Source organism: Macaca thibetana, chromosome 7 (genome assembly GCF_024542745.1).
Source record: "Macaca thibetana thibetana isolate TM-01 chromosome 7, ASM2454274v1, whole genome shotgun sequence".
Classification (NCBI taxonomy): Eukaryota; Metazoa; Chordata; class Mammalia; order Primates; family Cercopithecidae; genus Macaca; species Macaca thibetana.
The window spans coordinates 42868202-42894790 of NC_065584.1; the positions used below are offsets into that span (position 1 = coordinate 42868202).

General features: G+C 42.1%; 3 protein-coding genes across 4 annotated transcripts in view; 1 reads left to right on the top strand and 2 right to left on the bottom strand.

The window, feature by feature from the left end:
• Window positions 1-26589, bottom strand: part of LOC126959764 (peptidyl-prolyl cis-trans isomerase A-like) — a 399629-nt gene that overhangs the window by 220660 nt on the left and 152380 nt on the right. The gene's annotated exons all lie outside the window — the stretch shown is intronic.
• Window positions 1-26589, bottom strand: part of CHURC1 (churchill domain containing 1) — a 476524-nt gene that overhangs the window by 42691 nt on the left and 407244 nt on the right. The gene's annotated exons all lie outside the window — the stretch shown is intronic.
• Window positions 16955-26589, top strand: part of SPTB (spectrin beta, erythrocytic) — a 137183-nt gene continuing 127548 nt past the window's right edge. For both annotated transcript variants that reach the window (XM_050799238.1, XM_050799240.1), the window contains exon 1: window positions 16955-17089. The gene's annotated coding sequence lies outside the window, so the exon portion shown is untranslated. The remainder of the gene's footprint in view (window positions 17090-26589) is intronic.

Genomic DNA, 26589 nt, shown 5'->3' on the forward strand with positions numbered 1-26589 from the left:
GAGACCAGCGAGACTCCGTCTCAAAAAAAAAAAAAAAAAAAAAAAATTTTGGCCGGGCGCGGTGGCTCACACCTATAATCCCAGCACTTTGGGAGGCCGAGGTGGGCGGATCACAAGGTCACGAGATCGAGACCATCCTGGCTAACATGGTGAAACCCTGTCTCTACTAAAAATACAAAAAATTAGCCTGGCGTGGTGGAGGGCGCCTGTAGTCCCAGCTACTCAGGAGGCTGAGGCAGGAGAATGGCATGAACCTAGGAGGCGGAGCTTGCAGTGAGCCGAGATCGCGCCACTGCACTCCAGCCTGGGCGACAGAGTGAGACTGTCAAAAAAAAAAAAAAAAAAAAGAAAAGAAAGAGTTTTTTTTCTTTTTCCTGAGACTGGGTCTTGCTCTGTCGCCCAGGCTGGAGTGCAGTGGCACCATCAAGGCTTACTGCGGTCTCAACCTCCTGGGCTCCAGCGATCTCTCAACCTCAGCCTCCCATGTAGCTGGGAGTACAGGTGTGTGCCACCATGCCCAACTAATTAAAAAAAATTTTTTTTAGAGACAGAGTCTTGCTATGTTGCTCAGGCTGGTCTTAAATAACTAGGTTCAAGTGATCCTCCTGCCTCAGCCTTCCAAAGTGCTGGGATTACAAGAGTGAGCCACTACTCTTGGCCAAGGAAGGATTTTTAAAAATATATATGATAAGGAATTTATGTTATGTTTTGGACTATAAATAGACCTTTATTTGCTTAGAACAAATTCTGATTTTTCAAATTGCTCACAGTAACTTTTTCCTCTGAATTCTATGCCAGAAGTTTACTACAGCAAGGGAGGAAGAAAATACAGATAGGACAAGATCTGATAAAGGATTCAATAGTTACTTATCAAAAGATTAAAATGGACTTAATCTCTTTCATGTAGCTGGGGCCCTTTCTATTCAAGCAGAAATTTAGGTTAGAAGAGGATATCTCTAAAACACTGAAGAAAAATTTTTGCTTGCTTGATTTTTGTTTGTTTGTTTTTAGAGACAGGGTCTCTTGCTCTATCACCCAGGCTGGAGTTCAGTGGTGTCATCATAGCTCACTGCAGCCTCTAATTCCCGGGCTTAAACAGTTCTCCTGGCTTAGCCTCCCAAAATGCTGGGATTACAGACATGATAAGCCACTGCACCTGGCCTATTTGTTTGGTTTTTTCGAGAGTTTTCTAAAGCCCCCAGTGCACTCCCCAGTTTAAAAACCTTCAGTGGCCTACAGATTCCCCAGCCTGACATCCTCATGCTTTCCACTTTCCCAGGCACCATCGTTCAGGCCCCAATTACTCCTCCCCTTGAGGACTGTAATAGCCTGTCTCCTGTCTCTCTTCACTGCAGCCATCCTACATACTGCTGCTAGCTTAATTTTCCTAAAGCACAGTTCTGATCCTGTCTGTGCCTTGCTTAAAAGCCATCAACGAATTACCATTGTCAATTGAATTAGGCACAGGCTCCTCTCCCTGACTGTTAAAACCAGCCACAATATGGCTGTGGTTCACCTCTTCTGTCTTAATTTCTATACTTTCCATATATATAAACTAATCTACAGGCATAAAAAATAATGGGTCACCTGGTCCTTCTATTTGGAGTGGCCATATGACATTTTCCTATCAAAAAACAAGTAATTTACACACGAAAGAGGGAAAAAGAAGGTGTGAGGGTCATTTTTGCTTGTTTTTTGAGACAGGGTCTCTTTTTGTTGAGACAGTTACTCAGGCTGCAATGCAGTAGCATGAGCATGGCTCACTGCAGCCTCAACCTTCCAGGCTTAAGTTATCCTCCCACCTCAGCCCCCTGAGTAACTGGGACTACAGGCATGCACCACCATGCCTGGCTAATATATATATATATGTGTGTGTGTGTGTGTGTGTGTGTATATATATATATATATTTATTTATTTATTTATTTATTTTTTTTTTGTAGAGACAGGGTTTCAATATGTTGCCTCAAACTCCTGGACTCAAGCAATCCTTCTGCCTCAGCCTCCCAAAGTGCTGGGATTACAGGCATGAGCCACCATGCCCGGCCTTCATTTTTCATTTCCTGTTAAATGTGATCTTACTGTCTGAACCCTCTCCCCAGATATTTTCTTTGTGATTTTTATGTGGCATTTACCAAATGCTGCCTTATATTAGAATCCTTTGTTTCTCCTATCTCCACCCCACTAGAGTGAATGCAGCCTGAGGACAAAGACCATATGGTCCTCATCTCCGATCTCTGCCTTGCACATGGGGGCATTCAATAATTTTTCTAAAATTTCCTGACTATATTGAAAAGAGGTTGTGGGTTGCCCTTAAATAACCCTGCCATTGCTTACCATTACTCCAGATGTTCTTATCCTTTGCTATTAAGACGCATGCTTTTTTTTTTTTTGATGTAACACATGTGTGTCCTTTATATGGCTATACAAATATTATGTGTTGCATTATAGGTAGCTAGAAGACGGGAAGACAGGCACTTTTTACTGTTTAGTTTATGGAATGCTCAATTCAAAGGTTTGCAAATATAAACTCTTACTAAATCTTTTATAATAATAATCTTAATCATAAATCTACTTACAGAAGATTGTTTTATAAATCAAGGGTTCTTAAACCAGGATGGATCTATATATAAAATTAAGTATTTATGCATAAATGTCTATTTTTCTCTGTAGAGAGGGTGCATAACTTTCATTACGTACAGCAGTTTGTTACCCCAGAAAGAGTAAGAACTATTCTTATGAATCACTACATCTATAGAAATGTTTTTACTTTGTCCCAACTCATTACTTGAAAGGAATTTTTTAAAGTATCAGTAGTTGTTTCATAGACAACAGAACCAGTCATAGAATCATTCAGGATAGTTCCTGATGCTACTTCCAAACCTCTACCTTGTCCCCACTTTGCTACCATTCTTGCCTTCAGCTTAATTGAAGAACAAAATAATGAGATCACACATATGATGTACAAAGACCTCACCATCTGCCACATACATCTTCCTCTTCATGCCTTCTTTTGGAGGCCTCTGCTGTTTTCACAGGAGGTTTTTATCCAGATTCCCACTATCGAAATTCTTAAATGAACCCTTCTTTCTCATGCCAACACTTCTGGCCAATCCCACGGTTTTAGATAAGTGTTTGTTTTAAGAGGAATAAAATTTCTTCTAACAGCGCCAATTTCAGGTGCTAGATCCATTAGCTTTTCCTGATACACTTTAGAAAAAGGGAATGAGAAGTAAACTTCTGGCTTACTATTAAAAACCTGCTTCTTGGTCAGTTTTCTGCAAAAGCTATCTCTCTTTCTTCCTCTGTCTCATAGACCATTAATGATTTTTCTGTATCTTTCTCCTTTCTGTCTTATTCCCTTCGGGATTCACTCTTCCACAGTGATTTAATTTAGTTAATGTTCTAATTAGTGCAACTTCCACTCCAGCAGATTCCCTGAGCTTTCACATCAGTGCTTTTCCATATAATAAACTCCATTAACAAGTCTCTGAACATTAAAGAAAAAGGAAGCAGTTGTTTAATGCAATAGTCTCTACCTCATTTGCCCCTGTCTTCTCGTCCAACTTTCTTGGCTATTCTGGAGCTTCATCAGCAGATAATTCCATCAACAGAGAATTAGGGCTGAGCTTTTTTAGTAGGTCCTGTCCCTATCATCACTGTAAGTAAAAAATATTTTTATACACAAGTAAAACAACATCTCTTAGAATGGCTTTTTTTTTTTTTTTTTTTTTTTTGAGACAGAGTCTAGCTCTGTCACCCAGGCTGTAACCGCCACCTCCTGGGTTCAAGTGATTCTCCTGCCTCAGCATCCCAAGTAGCTGGGACCACAGGTGCATGCAACCACACCTGGCTGGTTTTTTTTTTTTTTTTTTTTTTTGTACTTTTAGTAGAGACAGGGTTTCACCATGTTGGCCAGGCTGGTCTCAAACTCCTGACCTGAGACGATCCACCTGCCTCAGCCTCCCAAAGTGCTGGGATTACAGACGTGAGCCACCGAACCCAGCTAGAATGGCTTTTTAAAATGCTGTAGTTTTGTTTGTTTTTGTTTTGTTTTGTTTTGAGATGGAGTCTCACTCTGTCACCCAGGCTGGAGTGTAGTGGCGCAATGTCAGTTCACTGCAACCTCCGCCTCCCAGGTTCAAGTGATTCTCCTGCTTCAGCCTCATGAGTAGCTGGGATGACAGACATCCACGCCCGGCTAATTTTTGTATTTTTAGTAGAGATGGGGTTTCACCCTGTTGGCCAGGCTGATCTCAAACTCCTGACTTTAAGTGATCTGCCTGCCTTGGCCTCCCAAAGTGCTGGGATTGCAGGGACGAGCCACCATGCCTGGCTGAGATTTGTTCTGATATACTCATCTTTTTCTTCCAATCTCCAAGGATTTCCCACACATAATTAGGAGTATAGTCTAATCTGGACTGTGAAATCAAATAACTAAGTGAACCACAAGATACTATTCAATCTGATGTTCTAAGCAACAGTTCTTAACCTTAGTTGCACATTGAAATCAACTGGGGAGCTTAAAAAAATTCATGATTGTGTCTCATCCCAAGAGATTCTGATTTACTGGTGTAGGATGCAGCACAGACAGTGGGGATTTTTAAAAGCTAATATAGCAGTAGACAAAGTTGAGAATCCACATTCTAACGTAGTCAGCACAATTAACACAATCAGCTTCAATCAATGAAGCTGAAACAGTGTCATAATACTGTCATAAGACAGTAGAGGGCAGAGTTGGCTTACATTTATATAGAGATAAACCATCTTACATAGGAAATAGCAAGTAGTTAATAATGTAATTTTAACTTTGAACTTTGTGGTTGTCTGTTGCCATAAAGCTTTCCTTCACTGTTAAAGCAAAATTACTTTTTGTCCCCGTCTCTACTAAAATACAAAAAAAATTAGCCGGGCATGGTGGCGGACACCTGTAGTCCCAGCTACTTGGGAGGCTGAGGCAGGAGAATGGCGTGAACCTGGGAGGCAGAGTTGCAGTGAGCTGAGATCCGGCCACTGCACTCCAGCCTGGGTGACACAGCAAGACTCTGTCTCAAAAAAAAAAAAAATTACTTTTTGTACATTGGAATTTACTGGGAAGCCCCTGGGGGGCAGTTGATCAATAAGGTCATTGTATAATTTATTGTCCAAACCAGTACATTTCTGAGAGTGCAAGGAAGCACTATTAACGATTATGCCAGGACAACAAGTGCAAAACTGTTTTGGGCAAACTGGAACATATAGTCACCATGTCTTATATGGGATCCAGGAGATGAGCTAGAATCTGTAACACAGCTTTATTCATTAAAACAACTAGTAGAAACTATGTACTTATGCTGTGTACTTATGCTTATTAAAATCTTCAGCATTATTTTTGCGTATGCCGTATCTATCGATCGGTGTTTAGTATCATTCTAGGGATCTTGGGCAATAGAAGAGAAACTTTTTAAAGTATCAAGCGTTATACAATTTAGTTGGGAAGAGAAGACTGATACAGAAATTTGTTCTGGTATATAAATCACAAGAACCCCTTCAAAGATCCTTTCAGTAAGCAGAATATAACAAGTAAAATAAATAATGAATTAGTGAGAGATAAACTGTAAAATATGTACATGCCATTCTTGACTTGTTGTGGCTCTGCTTAGAGTTTCTGGTCATGGTCCTTGCATGCCTCCAGCACTTCCAGTAGGCAGAGACCAGTTGAATTCCTGAACTGCTCTGGGTCTAAACCTTAGAAATTCTCTTCCTTGTGAGCATAGCTTCTCTATTCTCTATTTTCATAGCTTCTCTATGCCTTCTCTAACTCCTTAGATAGTTAACCTCTATATCATTGATCCCCAAATTGAGTCAAGGAATTTGAGTATGAAAGGTATGATACAAATGGCAAAAGGCAAATAATATACTACTAACAATCACTTAAGTCAGCAACAAAAAGATCCCTCAAGTAGAGAAGTTTAGACCCCGTTTGGACACACAGATCGCCCATCCCACACGGAGATTCCCCTGTTGGGTGTTCCAACTAAGCCGCACGCTTTTTGACTGATAACAACCACGGTGGTGACCTGTATTTATGATCTCCCACAAGATTTTTTTTTCTACCAATTTTCAACTTCAAAACTGTTATTCACCATTTTTCTTTTTTTTTTTTTTTTTTTTTTTTTTGAGATAGAGTCTCACTCCTTCTCCCCGGCTGGAGTGCAGTGGCACGATCTTGGCTCACTGCAACCTCTGTATCCTGCGTTCAAGTGATTCTCCCACCTCAGCCAGGATTATAGGCACACATCACCACATATGGCTAATTTTTGTATTTTTAGTAGAGACAGGGTTTCACCATGTTGGCCAGGCTGGTCTTGAACTCCTGACCTCAAGTGATCTACCGCCTTGGCTTCTCGAAGTGCTGGGATTACAGGTGTGAGCCACTGCACCTTGGCCACCATTTTCATGTAAGAAGCTTATTCTCAGCCATGTGCAGTGCCTCACACCTGTAGTCCTAGCTGCTTGGGAGGTAGAGATGGGAGGATTCCTTGAGCTCAAGAGTTTGGAACCAGCCTGGATAACATAACAAGACTCTGTCTCTCAAGAAAAGAAAAGAAAAAAAACCATATTCTTCTTCTTTTGCTGACTTACCTTGTATGAATTCCTATTTGATATTTAACTTTTATTATAATTTGTTCTGCATTTTTTCATGTTTATTTGAGTAACATAGTTATCAAGGTTAATTAGGCAACCTTAGGAAACTCAAATAATTAAAGCACAGTAGTAAAGAAAACAAAGTTATAAGATCAATCCTGTCATAAAATGGTTACAGTTTGCTATGGTTTGAATGTGTTCCCCAAAGTTCATGTCTTGGAGATTTAATCCCCAATGCAACAGTGTTGACAGGTGGAATTTTTTTCTTTTTTTTTTTTTTTTCGAGACAGAGTCTTATTCTGTTGCCCAGGCGGGAGTGCAGTGGTGTGATCTTGGCTCGCTGCAGCCTCGGCCTCCCAGGCTCAGGTGATCCTCCCACCCTAGCCTCCTGAGTAGCTGGGACTACAGGCATGTGCCACCATGCCCAGCTAATTTTAAAATTTTTTGTAGAGACTAGGTTTTGCCATGTTCCCAAGGCTGGTTTCGAATTCCTGAGCTCAAACAATCCATCCAGACAGGTGGGATCTTGAGGGAGTTATTAGGTCATGAGGACTCTGCCCCCATAAATGCATTCATGTTATTATCTTAGGAGGGCATTCATTATCAGGAGAGTGGGTTTGATAAGATCAGCCCCTTTTGCCCTCACGCTTGTTTGCTCTCTTGCCCTTCCACCTTTCCACCATGAGATGATGCAGCAGGAAGGCCTTCATACATTCTGCTGCCATAATCTTGGACTTCCCAGCCTCCAGAAGCATGTGCCAAATAAATCCTGTTTATTGTAAATTACCCAATCCATGGTATTCTGTTATAGCAGCACAAAACGAAGTAAGGATTGTTTCTTTCCACAGCCTCAGGTTGCGTCCAGTGGCCAGTGTGATGGCTTGACAGGTCTTCCCATTGCTCATGGGATGGACTGGTAAGGGACTGAGCATGGGTCAGGCAACTCCTTCTTCCACACTAACGATGGGATGCCTGAATGAGCAAAACAGGTCAGCTGAGCCGGTTGTGTATAAAAAGAATAGTTTTTTTTTAAATCTTTGTGGCACAGTTATTTCATTATCTGAGTTATTGATGAGAATATTCAGACCTTGTCTTCCTTTAGTTCACTGCTGTTTTGTTCTTGCCCTCACCATCCTCTCTATCAAGGCTTGTTCACAGATAAGGATCCCATATCTGCCATTTATATTTTACTATATTTTCCCCCACATTGAAAACAACTTTATTCTTTATTATGAAATATTCTATGCTTATAAAAGACCTAAACCTCTTAGAAAAATAGAGAAGGAAGTAAGAATTACTCTGAATCCCACCATCTAGAAATCACTTAGATTTTTTTGGAGTATCTTTCCTGATATGAAATGTCTCATTTCTTAATCAAATAGAAATTATTTACAGCCTACTTAAAAAAAATCAACAGTATGTCATGACATCTTTCCCTATCAGTAAGTATAAAACCACATCACTTAAATGGCTCCATAGAATTTATATGTGTGTGTTGTGTGTGTGTGCATTCACACCATAATTGGTTTAACCAATCCCATTTTGATGAACATTGAAGTGATTTCCAATTTTTCATTATTATAATGAACATCTACTGTGTTCTTAGCATAAGTGTAAAATATAGAAAGCTAAAGCTAAAAGAATCCTTAGAGACCAGCTAGTTCAATGCCATCATTTTGCAGAAGAGAAACTGAGGTATAGAGAGGTTAAGAGGAAGTAGAATCCAGGTCTTTTGCCTTTACATCTACTGATCTTTCTGGTTTACCCTGCTATTATCTTAAAAAAAAAATTACTTGGCTCTTAAAATGTCTCTAAGTGGAACCGACTTTTTTTTTTTTCTTATGCCAATAGCCAAAATATTCTACCTTAAAAGCCAACTCCTTCCAGGGTCATTGCATTTTAAGATTTGTCTTTAAGGCTGGGCGCAGTGTCTCACACCTGTAATCCCAGCACTTTGGGAGGCCTAGGAGGGTGGATTACCTAAGGTCAGGAGTTCGACACCAGCCTGGCCAACATGGTAAAATCCTGTCTCTACTAAAAATATAAAAAAATTAGCCGAGCATGTGGCGTGTGCCTGTAATCCCAGCTACTTGGGAGGCTGAGGCAGGAGAATCACTTGAATCTGGGAGGCGGAGGTTGCAGTGAGCCAAGATCTCACCATTGCACTCCAGCCTGGGTGACAAGAGCAAAACTCTGTTTCAAAAACAAACAAACAAAAAATATTTGTTTTTAGTTATGAAATAAGTTAGCAGATTCCTGTACTGTCTTTGGAATAAAGGCAGGATAGGGATATGCTGAGTATTTGAAATATATGGGGCTGGTGCCTACTTGTTTATTATGCCTGGCAGTATTTAGTAGAGGAGAAGGGTGAGGGTGGAGAAATAGAGTTAGGCAGCAGTTGGGGTCAGTAATGGAAAACAAATTCCCACTCACAGTTTGGAACTCCTCCCAAAAGAAGGGTCTACAGCTTTCCTTTGGTTCAGTTTCTGCTATGGAAGGTCAAGAGCTGGGTGCATAAGTGCATTTTGATTACTAAGATGGAGATGGAATAGAACAAACAGCACAGAGTTGTTACTCTGTACATGCTTAGCATAATGTGGGGCTAAATTCTTGACTTAATTAATGACTTAAAATATTAGGTTATAGTATGAATCATCTACATTAAATATCATGGGATTTGTTAATTTAAAAATCATGAGATACTGCTCCTTGAATAAATGATGCTTTAATAAGCAAGACATTTGGATTTCTATATGATCTTTGTAAAACTACTTAAACTCTTTCTTAATTTATTTATATAGCAGTAAGGATAATGATAGCAATTTACTTCATGAAATTGAATAAAATGATATAAGGCATTTGGAAGAAAGAAAATGATACACTTTTAAAAATAGAATTTTTCATACATAAAAGAAAATGAGGAAAATGATATTTCTGAGAAGACCCACTTATATTCTGTATGAATTCTATAAAACATATCATGTTTGAATTGAATCATAGTTTCTTGTAGACCAACCTTAAAGCACTGAAGAAATATCCAAACAGAGAAACTGAGCAGTTGTAGAAATATTCCATAGAAAAGAAAATGAGATGAATTTGCAGAAGTAATGGAGTTTTTTATTGCAATATCTTTCCAAACTTTATTGAAAATTTCCCAAAGGTCTTGGTTAATATTAAGAACAAATATTTGTGAATTTGGAAACTGCTCACTAACAAATAAAAGCAATTAACAAGACCATTTATGCTGGCAGTAATTATCATATAAACCAAATTTGTTTTATTGGTTAAACTGTTAGAACTCCAGCTGTCATTCCATATTAACAAATTTGATTTTTTAAATTATATTTTCTACCCTTGATTTGAGTTCCTGCCTTGATAAATATTAATAAAGGAAGAGAATGAAATTTTCAGGGTTACTCTCAGCTATCTACTTGCAGACTACCCACTCTGTGGAGTACTCAAGGTAGAGTGTTAATATCAAAACAACATTAACTCACTCTTTATAATGCGTTTGGATTCATCTTCCTATGTTCTTAATCCTGCGTTCTCAAGGCTCTGGCATATTGGAGTATGGGAGTTGGAGCAGGGCCATTGCCCGAGGATGAGGACTGAAAATGACACTGAGAGGGTGGAGCAGACAGAAACAAAAGCTAACCGAATCATCATTATTGTGTTTGCTATCCGTTGTTATAAAGACGTTGGAAGATGGCAGACCCCTGCCTCCATAGATGAGCTCAGTGGTAGCTGTGAACATAAAACCTACTCGATTGACTCTGTTTCTCACCCATAGACAATAAGTTAGGTATGGATGCATCAGGGTAGCTGAGGACCTGGTGAAATTCAGGCACGAATATTGCCAGCTATGTTTCAGGGAATGTGAATTCATTTAAATAACCTTATTCAAACATAGATAGGAAAGTCAATCTCCTGAAAAAAATCAGAAATATGCATTTTAAAGCCAAATAGAAATGACTTTTTGAATTACCTACTTCTTTGGTTGATCTCCAAGATTGCAATCTCCTTTAATTTCCATAATGCGTTCGTTCATTTATTTACTCATTTGCTCATTAGGCCTTTATTCAGTATATCTTTTGTGTCAGATACTATGCTAAGTGCTGGGAATCTTAAAACTATATCCTGAAAAAAATAGGCAGCCACTGGCTGATTTAAAGAAGCAGAGTGACAGGACCAACTTTCCTTTTCAGAAAATGTACTTTGGCTACTATGTGGAAGCAGAATTGAAGGAGAGGGAAACTGGAGAACGGATCAACAGGTGAGAGGTTCCAGAAACAATTCATTGTGAGAAAAGTTGAGGCCGTGTTATGGACTTAATTGTATCCCCCTAAATTCACATGTTGAAGTCTTAGATCTCAATGCCTCAGAAAGTGACTGTATTTGGAGATAAGGCTTTACAGAGGTAGTGAAAGTAAAACTGAGGTCATATGGATGGGCCCCAACCAAATATAACTCATGTCCTTATTAAAAAAAAAAAAAAAAAAAGGAGATTAGGACATAGATGCACACAGAGTGGAGACTATGTGAAGACAAAGGGAAAAGACAGCCCTCTACAAGCCAAGGAGAGAGGCTTCAGAAGAAATCAACCCTGCTGAAACCTTGATCTTGGACTTCTAGACTCTAGTACTGTAAGAAAATTAATATCTGTGTTTGAGCCACCCAGGATATGGTACTTTGTCATGGGAACCCTAGCAAATTAATACAGCCTTTGGAACAAGGCAACTGCTATAGGACATTAGCACCTACAGGCCCCAGTTCATCAGATACCTCAGTGTAAGTCTGCCATTATGTCTACTCAAGCTCGTATGAGGTGACAGAAAACCTAGTCCTGTGTGGCAAGGAAAGATCAGGAACTGCAATATAAGAAAAGATGCAGCCAGGCATGGTGGCTCGCGCCTGTAATCCCAGCACTTTGGGAGGCCAAGGCAGGTGGATCACGAGGTCAGGAGTTCGAGACTAGCCTGACCAACATGGTGAAACCCCGTCTCTACTAAAAATACAAAAATTAGCTGGGTATGGTGGCACATGCCTGTAATCCCAGCTACTCAGGAGGCTGAGGTAGGAGAATCACTTGAACCCGGGAGGTGGAGGTTGCAGTGAGCCACTGCATTCCAGCCTGGGCGACAGAGCGAGACTCCATCTCAAAAAAAAAAAAAAAAAAAAGAAAAGAAAAGATGCTCATTAATTTCCAAACCTGGTTAATGCCTCCATGGACTAGCAGATGACAGGATGTAAATCTTGTTTTGCTTTTTCCTGTTATTGGTGGAGGGAAATTTGAAATTGGTGTCATCTGCCCCTTCAGAGGATGGTTCGTCTGGTATTTGCAAACTTGCTGCAGGCTTTCAGGTTCCTTCTGTAACCATTCTGTTTGAGGCATCGGAAGGGCAAGTTTGGTCCCTAATCCTTGGTTCCTCCATATTATAAATGGCAGGCTTTTCCCATTGGTCCTGCTGCTTCTTTGTCTTTGAAAGTTGTGGACAATGTGATGTTTCTAGATGTTTCCAAAAATGAAATGGAAATTTCACCTTAATTTTATGAAATGCATCTCTTTGCAAAAGGGTAAAGAAGAAGGGAAGTAATGATTTTTGAGCTATGGGCACCATTCTGATGATTTCTGAACATTATCATGAGTTCTTGATTCCTCCATTGTTGTTGGCGGGGATTTGAGTTTGTGTTGAGTGGAACTTCAGGTTTGTTTGGTTTGGTATTTACATTTTTCAGTAGCTTTTCTACATATATATTAATTTCTAAATTCAAGTGGTTCATTTATTTCACACAAATAACTTTGGTTATGTGATTCAGTTTTTTTTTGTTTTGTTTTGTTTTAGATAGGGTCTTGCTCTGTCACCCAGGCTAGAGTACAGTGGTGTGATCATAGCTCACTGCAGTTTTGAACTCCTAGGCTCAGGTGATCCTCCCACCTCAGCCTCCCAAAGTGCTGGGATTACAGGCATGAGCCATCGCACCCAGCTCAAAATATTTTTAGGATCAATTTAATTCAAGGCCAAGCAAGTTGGTCTAGCTTATTATAGTTTTTGGTTTATGACTTATTTTTATTCAATGTCTTGGGTTTTATAAATAAAATCATAAACTTTAAAACTGTTCATAAAACTGTGAACTATATTTAAAAATCATCTGGCTGGCAACTGAGTTGGTTTTTATAATCTGAAAACTTATGGTTTTTTTCAACTCTGAGAATTTCTATTCTACTTTCCCATTATTGCCTTCTTCTACTCTCTTTCCTTTCCTTTTGTAACTTCTATTAAGCAAATACTGAACCTTGGGGGATTTTGCTTACATGACTTTCAACTATTTTCACATATTTTCCATCTCTTTTGTCTTTTGCCCGGTGTTTGGGGAAAATTCCTTTGGCTTCTGTTTCCACTAATTTGCCCTTCAAGTAGGTCTGTTCTGCTTCTCAACTAATGGATTTTCAATATCAGAAATGACTTTTTAAATTTCTAGGGTTTCTCACTGATTGTTTGTTATGGATGCAATATCCTTCCAAGACTTACTGATTAAAAATTAAATTCATTTAACATTTATCCTGTTCCTTTTATTAATTTAGTTTCCTCTGATATTATTTCCTTTTATTAGTTGGGTTTGGTGCTTCTCTTTCATGGTATTGGTTCCCCTCTCCCCATAAGATAGTTGGTGGTTGTCCCATCATCCCTTAATGTGGGAATGGGCTTGTCTCCTCTTTCTGCTTATCATAGCCTGTCTTCAGGGGCTGTGAAGAAGGGTCAGGACATGCTATGCCAAGAGACTGAATGGTTTCCATCATTTCTTGGGACATGCTATGCCAAGAGAGTGAATGGTTTCCATCATTTCTTGGGGTCACTAGATCCCTGAGCTCTGCCCCTCGGGTCCCAGGATCACCACTAACTTTTTTTTATCCCGCAGGCAAACACCTGATATATAATGTGAGCAGGACAGAGGAGGCTCCTAAGTGAATTATTCTGTCTCAGGGCCCTTCTTCCTCTTGTATCCTTTAACTCTTGCTTGCAACTTCCCTACACTACTGCTCCTCCTGAATCTGTTCTGGTTTCCTCTGATTTTGTTTCTCTGTGAATCAGATCTTGCGTCTTTTCTGTATCTCTGGATTTCTTGAACATTGTTGGAATACTGATCCCCCTTTTCCTTATTTTCCTGTGCTTTTAGATGCCTGTTTCAGACATATCTTTTAATGAAATTTGGAGTAGAAGAGAAGCTAACTGTGTGTATTCAATTCACCATCTCCATCCAATCTTTACCTTTTAATTTATTTATCATCTCTACTTATTATCAAACAATACAAGCTTATTGTGAAAAACTCAAAGACTATAGAAATGGAAAGTGAAATTTCCCTTTTATGTTAGATGACTCTAACATAAGTCTCAGCTGGTATCTTCTTGGTCTCACCTGTTGGTTTCAGCTAGAGCTGAGTAGACAGTTCTATGAAGGCTTACCCCCCAACTCTCTGGCTGTCAACATCTATTCTCAAATGCACACCTTCTCCTCTGGCCCCAGAACTCTTCCAAATCTGCAGATTGCCTGTGTGGAGCTTGCTGGGTAGCTCGGAAGTGCAGACTTTCAACATGGGTGGGAGAACAGTGGGGGCAGTCCCTTGTCCAACCAGGATGAGGGCCAATATCCTATCCTTCACATAGACAATTCCAAGAGGTATTCTATACTCTTCTGAGGAAGTCCCTCCAAACTTGATCCCTATTGCCCACAACAATGACCTTGATAATGAACCTATGTATGTGTTTCCTTCTCCCTTCTTTTTTTTGAGACAGAGTCTTGCTCTGTCAGCCAGGTGGGAGTGCAGTAGCATGATCTTGGCTCACTACAGCCTATGCCTCTCAGGTTCAAGCAATTCTTCTACCTCAGCCTCCCAAGCAGCTGAGATTACAGGTGCGCACCACACCCAGCTAATTTTTGTATTCTTAGTAGAGATTGGGTTTCGCCATGTTGACCAGGCTGGTCTTGAACTCCTGACCTCAAGTGGTCCGCCTGCCTCAGCCTCCCAAAGTGCTGGGATTACAGGCGTGAGCCACCATGCCCAACCTTTCTCCCTTCTTTTACTCTCCCAATTTCTTATTCCTGGTCACAGAGATCTGTTCCCCTTTCCCTCTTATTTGACAATGCCCTTTTCCTCACTGCAAACCTAAATTTCCTGTATCCCTCAGTTCTGATTTATCATTTCACTGTAACTCTATTAGCTGTAAAGCATTTGGGGATGCTGTCAGGATAACACGCTCTGTAGCAAATGAGGTTGTATTGAATTATTTAGCTTTCAACTAAAGTGGAGATAACTAAAGCAGCTGAGCTGGTTCGTAAAATGTTGGGGTAATCTGTCTGCTGATTTGGAGCTTTTATCATATTAATTTTTTCTTACGGTTGAAAATTATAAATTTTAAGGTTACAAAGAAAAATATGTGTGCAACTATTTAGTTCAGTGCCACAAACCTATAGCTAAGGAGTTATCTGTTTTGCATAGTATATAATTACGTAGCTGCAGAACCACTGTTCTAGAGAACCATGAATTTATCTAATAAGTGTATTCATACAAGGTTTTAAAAAACCATAAATACATAATTTCCCTCCATTTTTTTCTATCAAAAATAGATCAAGGATTTCTGCTTGAGATATATAATAGTCTCAGCTTTTGAAGCTGGCCTGTTTTTCTTGAGCTTTTTTTGCCAGAATTTGACTTAAAATTTTTTTTTTCACCAAAAAGAACTTTCTGTCTTTAACTCAGTAATAGACAAATGCACTCTTAAATGTTGTCAACAAAGCAGAGGAGAGGATCATTGCTAATCTATTGATGACCATGAATGTTTTTGTATCCTCTATCCCATATTACTAGTGTCTCTTGGAAAATTGAGCTGTAATAAGGGTCCAGCCAAGAGGAGGGTGGAGTGAAGAATTCTGTGACTTTGTAATACCTGGGGCGTTTGTCCCACTCAGCATATCTCAGTGTCTAAATGCCCACCCTCAAGAAGTGGGACTGCGGCAGGAAGTGAAGTATCTTTGCATATGTTCAATATATAAACTAAACTCGAACATCTGGCAATTAAACACCCCTTTCCTGGGTGAATTCTGGAAAACAGCACAATTATCCTCCCAAGCAAATAACTGATGCTGCCTGTTAAGAACACCAGGCAGCATCAGTAAAGTTAAAACTTCTTTCTGCATCTATGCGCTTTTAATCTCCACGGCTATTTCCATAACACCTGAGATTACCTGCGTTGATAGCTGGTGAGAAACCATCCCAGGTACCACAGGTGGAGTAAAGAGATGAAAGCTACCGCAAGGCGCACACGTAAACCTTACTGAACAATGACCTTGTATCGTTAGAAAGTCAAGAAAATGGACTGCCTTGCAAGCTGCCCGTGTTCTGTTGAGTCTCTCTCCGGGGGCAACTCGGAGATGCCTTTTTGGCACCATCGGTTCTAGAATTTCCTCTGGCCTGCTGCACCGCGCCTCATCCAGGCTTGCAGTGAGGCACCCCCACTCGCCCGGAGACCCGGGTCGGCCAGGAGGTGCCAGTGGGCAGGTGTGGCAGCCTGCCTGTTGAGTCTCTGCAATGTGCGAGCGCCTTGGGACTGCAGGCTGCGTGCCGCCAGCTTTGCCTGGTTCATCCTGACTACACTAGGTTTTCGGGCAGACACAGCGACACCGAGCTCCGGCTGGGGGTGGGGGCCTCGGGCCCAGTGCCCGCCCCCTGCCCTCCCAGCGTCTGCTCTCGTTGCCAGCCGGGAGAAGCCCGCCCGGGAGCGCGCTTTCTAATGAACCAGCCCCTGGGAACAATCTGTCCCTCCCAAACCCGCCACGGCGGGGGATCACCGCCCGGGTACCCGTCGCGCCCACCCTATGGCCTGAGTGTCTTTTCATATATTTAAAAAACCGAACTGTGTGCAGTGGGGATGCAGGGCGGGAAAGGCTGGAGGGCTCGTTTTCGCCACCAGGCTCGCCTCTCAGGGCTCACGAATTAGGCCCCAGCTAAAGTCCAACCCTCTTCTCGCCTCAGGGGGCTCGGGGTGGCGCGGGGTTAGGGGCAGTGAACGACGATGGGGGGGCGCCCCAGGCTCAGCGGCGGGCGGGAAGGCAGAGGCGGGTTCCAGGAGCCGGGCTGAGGCCCGGCAGGTGCCCCCAGGCGCGGAGGCTGATTGGCAGGTGCGGGAGTGGGTGGGGAAGGCGGGGGCTGGGCCTGGCGCTGCGGGAGGCTGCGGCCCCGCCTCCCCGCCCCCGCCGCGGGACTATCTGGTCCCGGCAGCAGCGATGTCCCTCGGCAGGAATGTCCCTCCTCAGATAATGTTATTTATATCTCTGGGCGGGTCCGCGGCTCGGCAGCACCAGGAGCCCGGCGGCCGCTGTGCCAGGAGCCCCGCGCTGCCCTCCTCCCCCTCCGCCGCCGCCGCCGCCCCTGGGCTCGGGGTGGCCCCAGCTTCAGTCCCAGGGCAGGTGAGTCCCACGAGGGCCCGGCGGCCAAGGAAGCTGGGTGCGGGTGAGCAAGGCTGGTACGCGCGGCGCCAGCTCAGAGGAGCGCTGGGCCCAGGGGGCGTATGACGCGCAGGGCCCAGGGTACCGGGTGGGAGTCCAGCCCCAGTTGCCGGGCGTGGGGTGGGAGGGGTGCGGGGCCCGGGAGGCCCGGCAGCTGCGGCAAAGATCATTCCGGGACGCGGGAACGCGCGCGGGCGTCCGAGACACTTGGTGCTAGCTTTGGAGAGCCGGATCCCGGAGAGGCCGTCGCCCCGGGGCGCAGGGAGAGGGTGACTGGGGTGCATGTTCTCGTCCGCCTCCTCCAGGACCCCGGCCTGGGAGCAAAGGGGATCGCGCCTCTAGCCGGTTCGACCGCCGCGCTGCTCTCTCTGCCTTTTTCTGTCGGGCTTCTCGGCTCTGGGGCCGCTCATATCCCTCTTCTGGGGAACTTGGCTGCGCTCTCCCTGGGCCGCCCAGCGCCCAGGCAGGAGGGACAGGTCAGGGCAGCAGAGGGGGCCGGTCCTCCGGGCGCTGGGAACCACGCGGAGAGTGACCCCGTGTAGACCGAGGGAGGAAAGATCCTAGTGCCCTAAGCCATACTTCAAGGACCCCTAGCCTTCCTCTCCCAAAGAGTTCCTCTTTCTCTAAGCTTCTCCAGGCTACTCTACCCTCACCCTTCTCTCCAGTTTCCCCTCTTCCTCTAACTTGGTCTTGAGAAATAGCAGAAAGTGGGGTAAATAATAGAAGCTGTAAAACAATCCCCAACTCCCACCAACTCATCCATACTTCCCAGGCTAGGGAAGCAGCTGCGGGGCTGGAGTGCTGTTTCCCTGACAACGAGCTTCAGGTAGGGCCTTGAGTTATAGCCTATTAATATCCAAACCACTGTTTTCAGTGAGCAGTTAGAGGCGCCAGGAGTAAGGAAAACGAAAAGAAGTCACTGTTTTTTGTACATCTAAATGTTAGATGCATCAGATTGGGGGGTGGGGTTGGGGGATGTAGTGACAGTCTTTTTGTACTGAAAATTTCTGTGAGGAGAGACTAGGTTGTCACCTCCAGGTAGGAGGCAGTCATGCAAAACCCCTGCCTGGAGGTAGTCACGATCCGTATTTTAGTTTCTAAGGAAAGAGATTCAGGCGGCTCCCTAATGAGAGGAGTTTGCAAATCAAAGATTTTTAGGCACAGCTCAACTGTCCACTGTCCTATCCTTAGCTTCACAGATGGCTCTGAATTTTATTCTAGAATTCCCTCTTCGCCCACCCCTTCCCCCACTATAACCCAAGACAGGTCATTTCTTATTTCGGGATCCAACTTCTATTCTTTTGCTCTGAGTCCCAGGTTCAAAAATGCAATTGAAAACACTTTTTTTTCCTAAGTGCAAAATGATTGTTAATGTATGCTGAATGTCCAGCACCTAACACAGCTAGGCCTGTGCTTGCCTGGAGGCTAGCAGGCTAGCCAGGAAAGGGAATGTTAAACTTACATTGAAGAAGAGCCCACCAGCCTTGAAACCCACCAACTCCAGAGGTGGGTCATTTATACAGAATTTTATCAAAAACTCTAGAGTAAAGCACCATTGAAAGACATAAACCCTCATGAAAATGTGGTTTTAGACCCCTGAGCTGTTGTTCTTAGCTTTGTCAGTGCCCCAGTGGCAATGATTGGGGATGAGCCAGTCCTATTAATCTTGAGTTCTGGGAAGACTCAGAGTCCACTCGTGGAATTGTAAGCACCCAAGGACTCCCAGGCATCCAGGATGGGCCTTGTAGCACAGGCATATCAAGTTCTCCTGAGCGGCTTGCCCAGAAGAGAGTTTGGATACCACCTTTGGCTCTGATCAATGCTTTTTCCAAGTGTTCTGAAGGTGTCCTATAGCAGAACACCTGCTAGATGACTAGTTTTGGGGGTGAAGGTATGACAGGAGCAAGACTTCTACCTGGGATCACGTTTGGCAAAATAAAAATGAGTATTTTAGGCAAGTTAGGTGTGAATGAAAGTTTTGAACTAGAGTCAAAGTCTGACAGGTCTGTCACAGCTCTGGAAATAAACTGTTTTTGGTAAATAAAAATAATAATAGCTTTTATTTATTCTGTCTTTTATGTTGTTGTACCCAGTACCTGGCTGGTAGTGAACCCTCAGTTAATCTTTGTTGAATGAATGAGGAAACCAACAAATGAATTCTCAGCATTTTCTTTATATTATCCAACTTAATTATCATGGTAACTCTATAAGGTAGCTCATATCAGCATTTTACAAGTAAGGAAACAAGTAATCTTCCTTACAAGTAAGGAAGATTAAATAACCTGCTTCATATTCCCCAGCTAATGAGAGATGGGTCCAAGATTCAAACTCAGTTTGTTTGGTTCTACCTTCTTTTTAAGGTTAGATACTCAGCAGGGAATATAGAGTATGAGTTGGGAAGATTTGACTGTAGCATTGTCTTCTAGCTTCACAATCTTCATTCCCAGGACCTCAGGTAATAGTTCTGCTTATATCAGAGGAGCTTAAAAAATATTGTCTGAAGACAATATTGGGCATTTATTTGCTCAGAGGTTTTTAGCCTTGCCCATTATTTTCAGGTCATTGTTTCAAGGACAGAACTATAATTTTGGCAGGAGTCAAAGCATGGATTTTTTTTTTTTTTTTTAAAGAACAGATTTTCCTTTCATTCCTGGAAGTGGCCAGGAGGGCTTGATGATACATAGGGACAGTGTGATAGGACAGAGGATAACTATAAAAAATTCATGAGGCAAACACTATTGGAGAGGGAAGGGATTTTGGAGGTCACTGAACCCAGCCTTCCATGTGCGTACTTACTTGCTTAAAGGCAAGACCTAACTACAGGTACCTGATCATTGATGTGTAGCTATGGCACCCATACTCCTTATTACTCGAGCTCACTTCTTTCCTGTCTCACTCTCAAGGCCAATATGGTTTATTTCCTGAAGTTCTGCCTAATCAAACTTCTGAGATTGTATTTCCTTTGGAGGAGATTATGAGAGGATGTGTTTTAATATCCAGTACTTTCATTTTAGTGAAATCTTACAGAAAAGGTATTGAGGATAAGCAGGAGAGAAGGCAGTCTCAAGCATTAAACTCTAAACTGTTCTATAATCTCCCCCATCGCTTGTAAGGTGTACACATGTATACATTTTAAAACAATAGTTATGCATATTACGATCTAGAGACAAGAAATCTTAAGTAATTATGTCCATTTTTGGGGGGCATGGGGAAGGACTTTAGAGAACTATTGAGACTGTCAGATACGTGTTTTAACCTAAACCCAATCACCAAATTGCTCTTGAAGAGCAGCACTTTAATTTCAAAATCAAACACAAAATTTTACTCTCTGCTCAAGACCTGAAAAGGTAGGAAACACGACCAGTGGGAGATTTAAAGTAGAGATGGGGTTTCACTATGTTGGTCAGGCTGGTCTCAGGAGTTCAAGACCAACCTGGCCAACCCCATCTCTACTAAAAATACAAAAATTAACCAGGTGTGGTGGTGGGTACCTGTAACACCAGCTACTCAGGAGGCTGAGACAGAGAATCACTTGAACCTGGGCAGTAGAGGTTGCAGTGAGCCAAGATTGCGCCACTGCACTCCAGCCTGGACAATAAAGCAAGACTCTGTCTCAAACAAACAAACAAAAAAAAAGTGTTATAAAAAAGCAAGGTATAGTGGCTTATGCCTATAATCCCAGCTACTTGGGAGGCTAAGGGAGGAGGATTGCTTGAGCCCAGGAGTTAAAGAGGCTGAGCTATGATTGTGCCACTGTACTCCAGCCTGGACAACAGAATGAGGCACCATCTCTAATTCATGAATTAATTAAAAAGTGATTTAAAATACATTTCTTTTTTACATTTTTAAAATTATGGAATTTAAAAAAAATAACCTCAGATCTACAGATTAACATTTATCAATGAACTTAGGAGGATCAAGAGTGAAAATAACTGTGCTATGTGGGCTGATGAGAAATTTGATTATATAATGAGGACTGGCAGGGAAGTTCATGGATACTGGTTTCTGAAACCATATGGATATCACAAGCCAAAAATGACTGTGGAAAGAAGAAGTTCATCTTTGAAGTAGCTTGTATTGACTCAGTTGGTTTTAACACACAGATCGTAGGTTACTCCTCTGTTTTAGATAAGAAATCTGAGGAGGAAGAGTAGATGCAGTGGTCTGAGTGCCAGAATCATCATGTGGCATTTGCTGGGTTTATCACAGAGATGCTTCCTTCTTCACCGCATTAGGTGAAGGTCACCTGTTTTGGAGATGGAGAGAGTGATTGAGGAAGAGCGTAGGAGGCAGTCAGGAAAATTCACTGTCAGATCTGGCTCCGCTGATGGATTGCCAACTCCCCTTGGTAAATATTTAGAAAATGCCATAGCATGTTTCCCTCTGTTGCTGCGTGTATTTCTTAATTCACAGCCAAGTGATCCAAATTCTTCCATTTTCAGCCAGCCTCAGCTGAATATCAAACCACCAGGGATCCCTAGCCTTTATAGCTCCCGTAGTCTTAGAGGTGGTCACAGACAGAAAATACTTCCTTAATGAATTGTCTGCCTAGCTTATCAAATTCCCAAACCACGTTTCATTTTTCTCTTTCTTTTTCCTGGTTGCGGGAAATATTACAAAGCCCTCTTCTTCCTACCTCAGCAAGTCCTTCTCAGGCTTTGCCATAATGTTTTATTTCCACACCGTACCTGTGCAGACCTGGCTGAGGGTAGAATTACAAGGGCAATTAAAACTCAGACATATACCATGTGAGCAGTGGGGGCAAAAGTGGGCTTCCTTTCTTTCACTTGGATGTTATAAATTTAGCAAGTGAAAAGGCACAGGGTTAGAAAAAAATAGGCTTTGCATTGAACCGGGCTCAGATCATCCAGGATATTTATGAAGAGAATAACAGGGCACCTTGACAGCTAAAGAACAATAATTGCTTCGAATTATAGTCAACTTAGGAGTTTCCACCATTGTGAAAAGGAGAAGAAACTTGAATAATTCTGAAAATGAATACGTTGAAAATAATTTCCATTGGTACCAGACTTAAATATGGGCATGTCTCATTTGAGAATTTATAGCAATTCAAATAAAACAAAGCATACTTTAAAGGCATGAATTATGTGGACCAGAAAGAAGTCTGTAACCTTATTCTGTCCCTCTTTCGAGTCCCAACCTGTTTCTAGAAGAACCCTAGGAATGGCAATTAATTTCACCTTCCAGCATATTTCTGCAAGGGTGGAAAAGCAAGAAAAGACCTTTCATAATACTGACTTCGAGTCGTAAGTCATAGAGAGTTAGAGGTAGAAAGGCCTGAGAAAGAATTGAGATGTATTCAAAAACAGCAGACATTGGGTGTCTACCACGTGTCTTACACTATTATGCTATTATGTGCTGAAGACACACAAAGAGATCAGATGGAGAATCACTGATCTGGTATGAAAATGGCCTTGCAACCAAGTAATGATTCAACAGGATGCCTGAGAGAGAGGGCGCACAGGAGGAAACATCTCCTTCAGGTTGGGGAATCCCAGAAGACCTTTGAAAGTGCCTAGGATTTCCCTAATGGAAGAAGGGAGGATGAGGGGGCCTGCGAGTGGAAGTTTAGGCAGTTGTCCAGCACAGACAATAAAGCATGATTAGATTAGGGGATGAAGCGTAGTTCCACATGGCGGAAGTTTCACCAGAAAGGTGGTTGGGGTTCAGCCTGTGAAGAAGTTTGAGTCACTGGAAGTTTTTAAGTCGTAAAGGGGTGTGATGAAATCTCTGTTGACAAAGCTCACCAGTGGCGGTGAAGAGAAAGTGAATTAGATCCCAGCCAGTACAGGATGATGATCACAGATAACTACAGTCCACTCAATATTCAGCATGCCTTTGTCTACATGTCATCTTATTTTATCTTATGATGACCATGTGAAGGGAAGATCTGATTATTCCTGGTTTCCAGTTACAAAACAGGATTAGAAATGTACATTTATATACTCAAGGTCCCTCTAGTAGTTTACTCCAAAATGTGACTTTGACCCAGTTGCCTAGTTCTGAGGCTGGGGCTGTTTCCAGGTCTTCTCAGTGGAGTAATTGAATATTCTGGGCCTTCTGGTTGAGACCACGTTTGCTTTTTTTCTTCAGCAGAATATTCCACCTAAGTTCATTGGTTCCGGAGAGAAGGAGGGAGACGCTCGTTAACAGTATTACCTTTACCATAGCCACAGAACCTCAAGAATGGCCCTCCAGAGTATGCACAGATGATGTTCCAAAGCATAAATTAATGGATTCTCAGTAGCATGCCATAGATAAATGAAGGGTTCATCTGCCTGTTAATTGATGTTTTGGCTTTTTCATTCCTTTACCCCAAAATTACTGGACATTATTGTGCTTATGCTTCATTTTGGACTTCAGCAGCCTCTTTTTGTCCAGTGATCTTGAGGGCCTTGATTTGTACTTATGTCAGTCTTCAACAAATATTTACGGAGCTCTTATTTAATTTGCCAGACATGCTGTAGGCCCAGGGGATGTAACAGTGAATGTGGCAAAAATGTCTGATGTCATAGAGTGCATATTGTAGTTAGGGGAGAGAGGAACTAAATGACGAGCAGCAGACAAAAATATATATTGTAATTTCAGGTGCCAAAAAGAAAAATAAAGCAATGTGAAGGGAAAGAAGGGTGGTTCTACTATTTCAGGTAGGGTGGTATCTGATGGGGCTTCATCTGGGCTGAGACTCAAATGAAGTGGGGAGAGGGGCATGGGATGTTTGGGAGAAGAGATTCAGGTTGAGTGGCAATCTGTTCTCACACTGCTAATAAAGACATACCAGAGACTGGGTAATTTATAAAGGAAAGAGGTTTAATTGAATCACAGTTCAGCATGGCTGGGGATACTTCACAATCATGGCAGAGGGCAAAGAAGGAGTAAAGGCATGTCATACGTGGTGGCAGGCAACACAGCATGTGCAAGGGAACTGCCCTTTATAAAACCATCGGATCTCATGAGACTTATTCACTATCACGAGAACAGCACATGAAAAACCCACCCCCATGATTCAGTTACCGCCCACGGCGTCCCTCCCATGACATGTAGGAATTATGGGAGCTGCAATTCAAGATGGGATTTGGGTGGGGACACAGCCAAACCATACCAAGTGAGAAGCCCCCAGCGTGGGACCACTGCTGTGTCCAAGCAATGGCAAGGAGGCCAGTGTGGCCTGAGTGCAGGGCGTCATGGGGAGAGCTGACCACAGTGCTGGAGAGAAAACCGGGTCTTGATGGTACAGGCTTTGTGACCTTTGGGTTTTAGCCCAAGTGTCATAGAAAGCCACTGGAAGTTGGGGGCAGGGGAGTGACTTGTTCAGATTTGTGTCTCAAGTGGATCTTTCTGGCTGCCCTAAGGAGAGTTGATTGTGAGGCACAAGAGTGGAGGAAAGGAGTCCCATGAAAGCTACTGCGGTGTTTCAGGACTGAGAGGACGAATCAGGATGATAGTGCTGGTGAGATGCAGTTGGGTTCTGAGTATAGAGATTATGGGATTTGGATATAGAGGATGAGAGAAAAAGAGTAAGATGATTCCATTGTTTTTGGCCTGAACAACTGGATGAACAAAAAGGTCGTTTACTGAGATGGTGATGTATTTTATCAAATGTACCACGGGCTATTTTTTTTATTTCTGTTTTTGTCGAGGTGTTGACTTGGAATAGTCTCTGGCAGACTTTTCATTTAAATACACCAAAAAGGAGATGTTTTTATTTTCAGATGATTCATGACATCTGTTTGAAGTGAAGCCTTAGATGTGCTGTGCACTTTGTACTGGTACTTTTAGATCAGTCCCACAACGTTTACACTATGTGATGGAGATTAAGATATGGGAGAAACAAGATTGACATATATTTCACTTTATTTTTAGAAATGTTTTGAATTGGCTGGTTAAAGCCCAAATATTTTTTGATGCTTCCTTGTTGTCATATTTAAAAAACTTTAAAAATTATAAAATAAATTCATGTACATGGTTAAAACATATGTCCATATTATACAAGGGTATACAATGAAGAGTAAAAGTCTTCTCCTAACTTTAGCCCTGTTTCTAAGAAGGTACCATTGTCAGCAGTTTCTGTGTATGCTTTGAGAAGAATTCTTTTTACGTTCAAGCATTTGGACTGATACATTTTAAGTCATAGCGTTAAGCTAGCAGCATCACGTATTTGAGTGGTAGTCTGTTCTCACACTGCATCAGGTTTCAGATTTAGTATCCCTCAGGTTAAGCGACCTGGAGTCCACTTTCTATCAACTAAGGGTCTCGCTCTCCAAACCATCCCATACTGAACCACTGTCTTTATCATATAACACCCCTTCTCAAAAGCCACCAGTGGTTCTTCTCTGGGTCGAGGTAGAAATCCAAACTCATAAAGTTGGCTTTTAAGAGCCATTGTTTAGGCACCAGTCTCTTTTTTTCTACTCTTTTACCACTTTCCATCACAAACTCTCTACTTAAACTAAGTTTCTCCGCTTCTGCTTACTGAGTCCTGAACATTTTTCCCAGATTTGGAGTGTTTGCCATCAGAACCTGGGTTCAAAGCTGTGTCTTCTTCCTGGAACACTTCACTCCACAGTAATCTCTCCCTTCTTCAAACTTGCTAAATTAGGGCTAGATACATGTACCCTATTTGAACATAATCACAAATTCTTTTATTATTATAAGCTTTCCTTGTATCTGTGTATTATTTGCTCAAATATATGCAACATAAAATTTACCATTTTAACCATTTTTAAGTGTACATACAGTTCAGTGGCATAAGCACATTCACATTGCTGTGCAGCCATCACCATCATCCCTCCCCATCATCATGAAAAAGATGGACTTTTTTCATCTTCCAAAACGCAAGCACTGTGTCCATTAAACACTAACTCTCCATTCCCTCTCCCTCCATCTGTCTATGGACACTTGGATTGCTTCTACTCTTGCCTATTGTGAATAATGCTGCTGTCAACATGGGTGGGCAGATGTCTCCTCAAGACCTTGCTTTCACTTCTTTTGGACATATACCTAGATGTGAAATTGCTGGATCACATAGTAATTCTATTTATAATCTTTTAAGGAACCCATCCATGCAATTTTAATATTTCCCCTTGGTATTTAACATCTCCAAAGGGAAGGGCAAAAATTTATTAACATCCTCATTTTGGGGGCCAGACTGAACTTGAGAAGTGTTTATTTCAGAACACTGTCTTTGGGTGATAGTTCGTCATCACAGTTCTTGAATTTGTTCATTTATTAGTTTGCCTATTTTTAGATTGTAGACTTTTAGAGGACAGGCAGGAGATGTTTAATTTGCTTTGTAGAGCATGTAGCCCAAGCTCAGGTGGGGAAGGGTGTAAATATTATGCGATGTTTTATTTCAGCTAAAAAATCTCCTTGAGCTGGATGACAAGAGTCTGGGTTGCTTCCAGCTACTTTTCTCTTGCTGTTTGCCCTTGGGCAAAGAA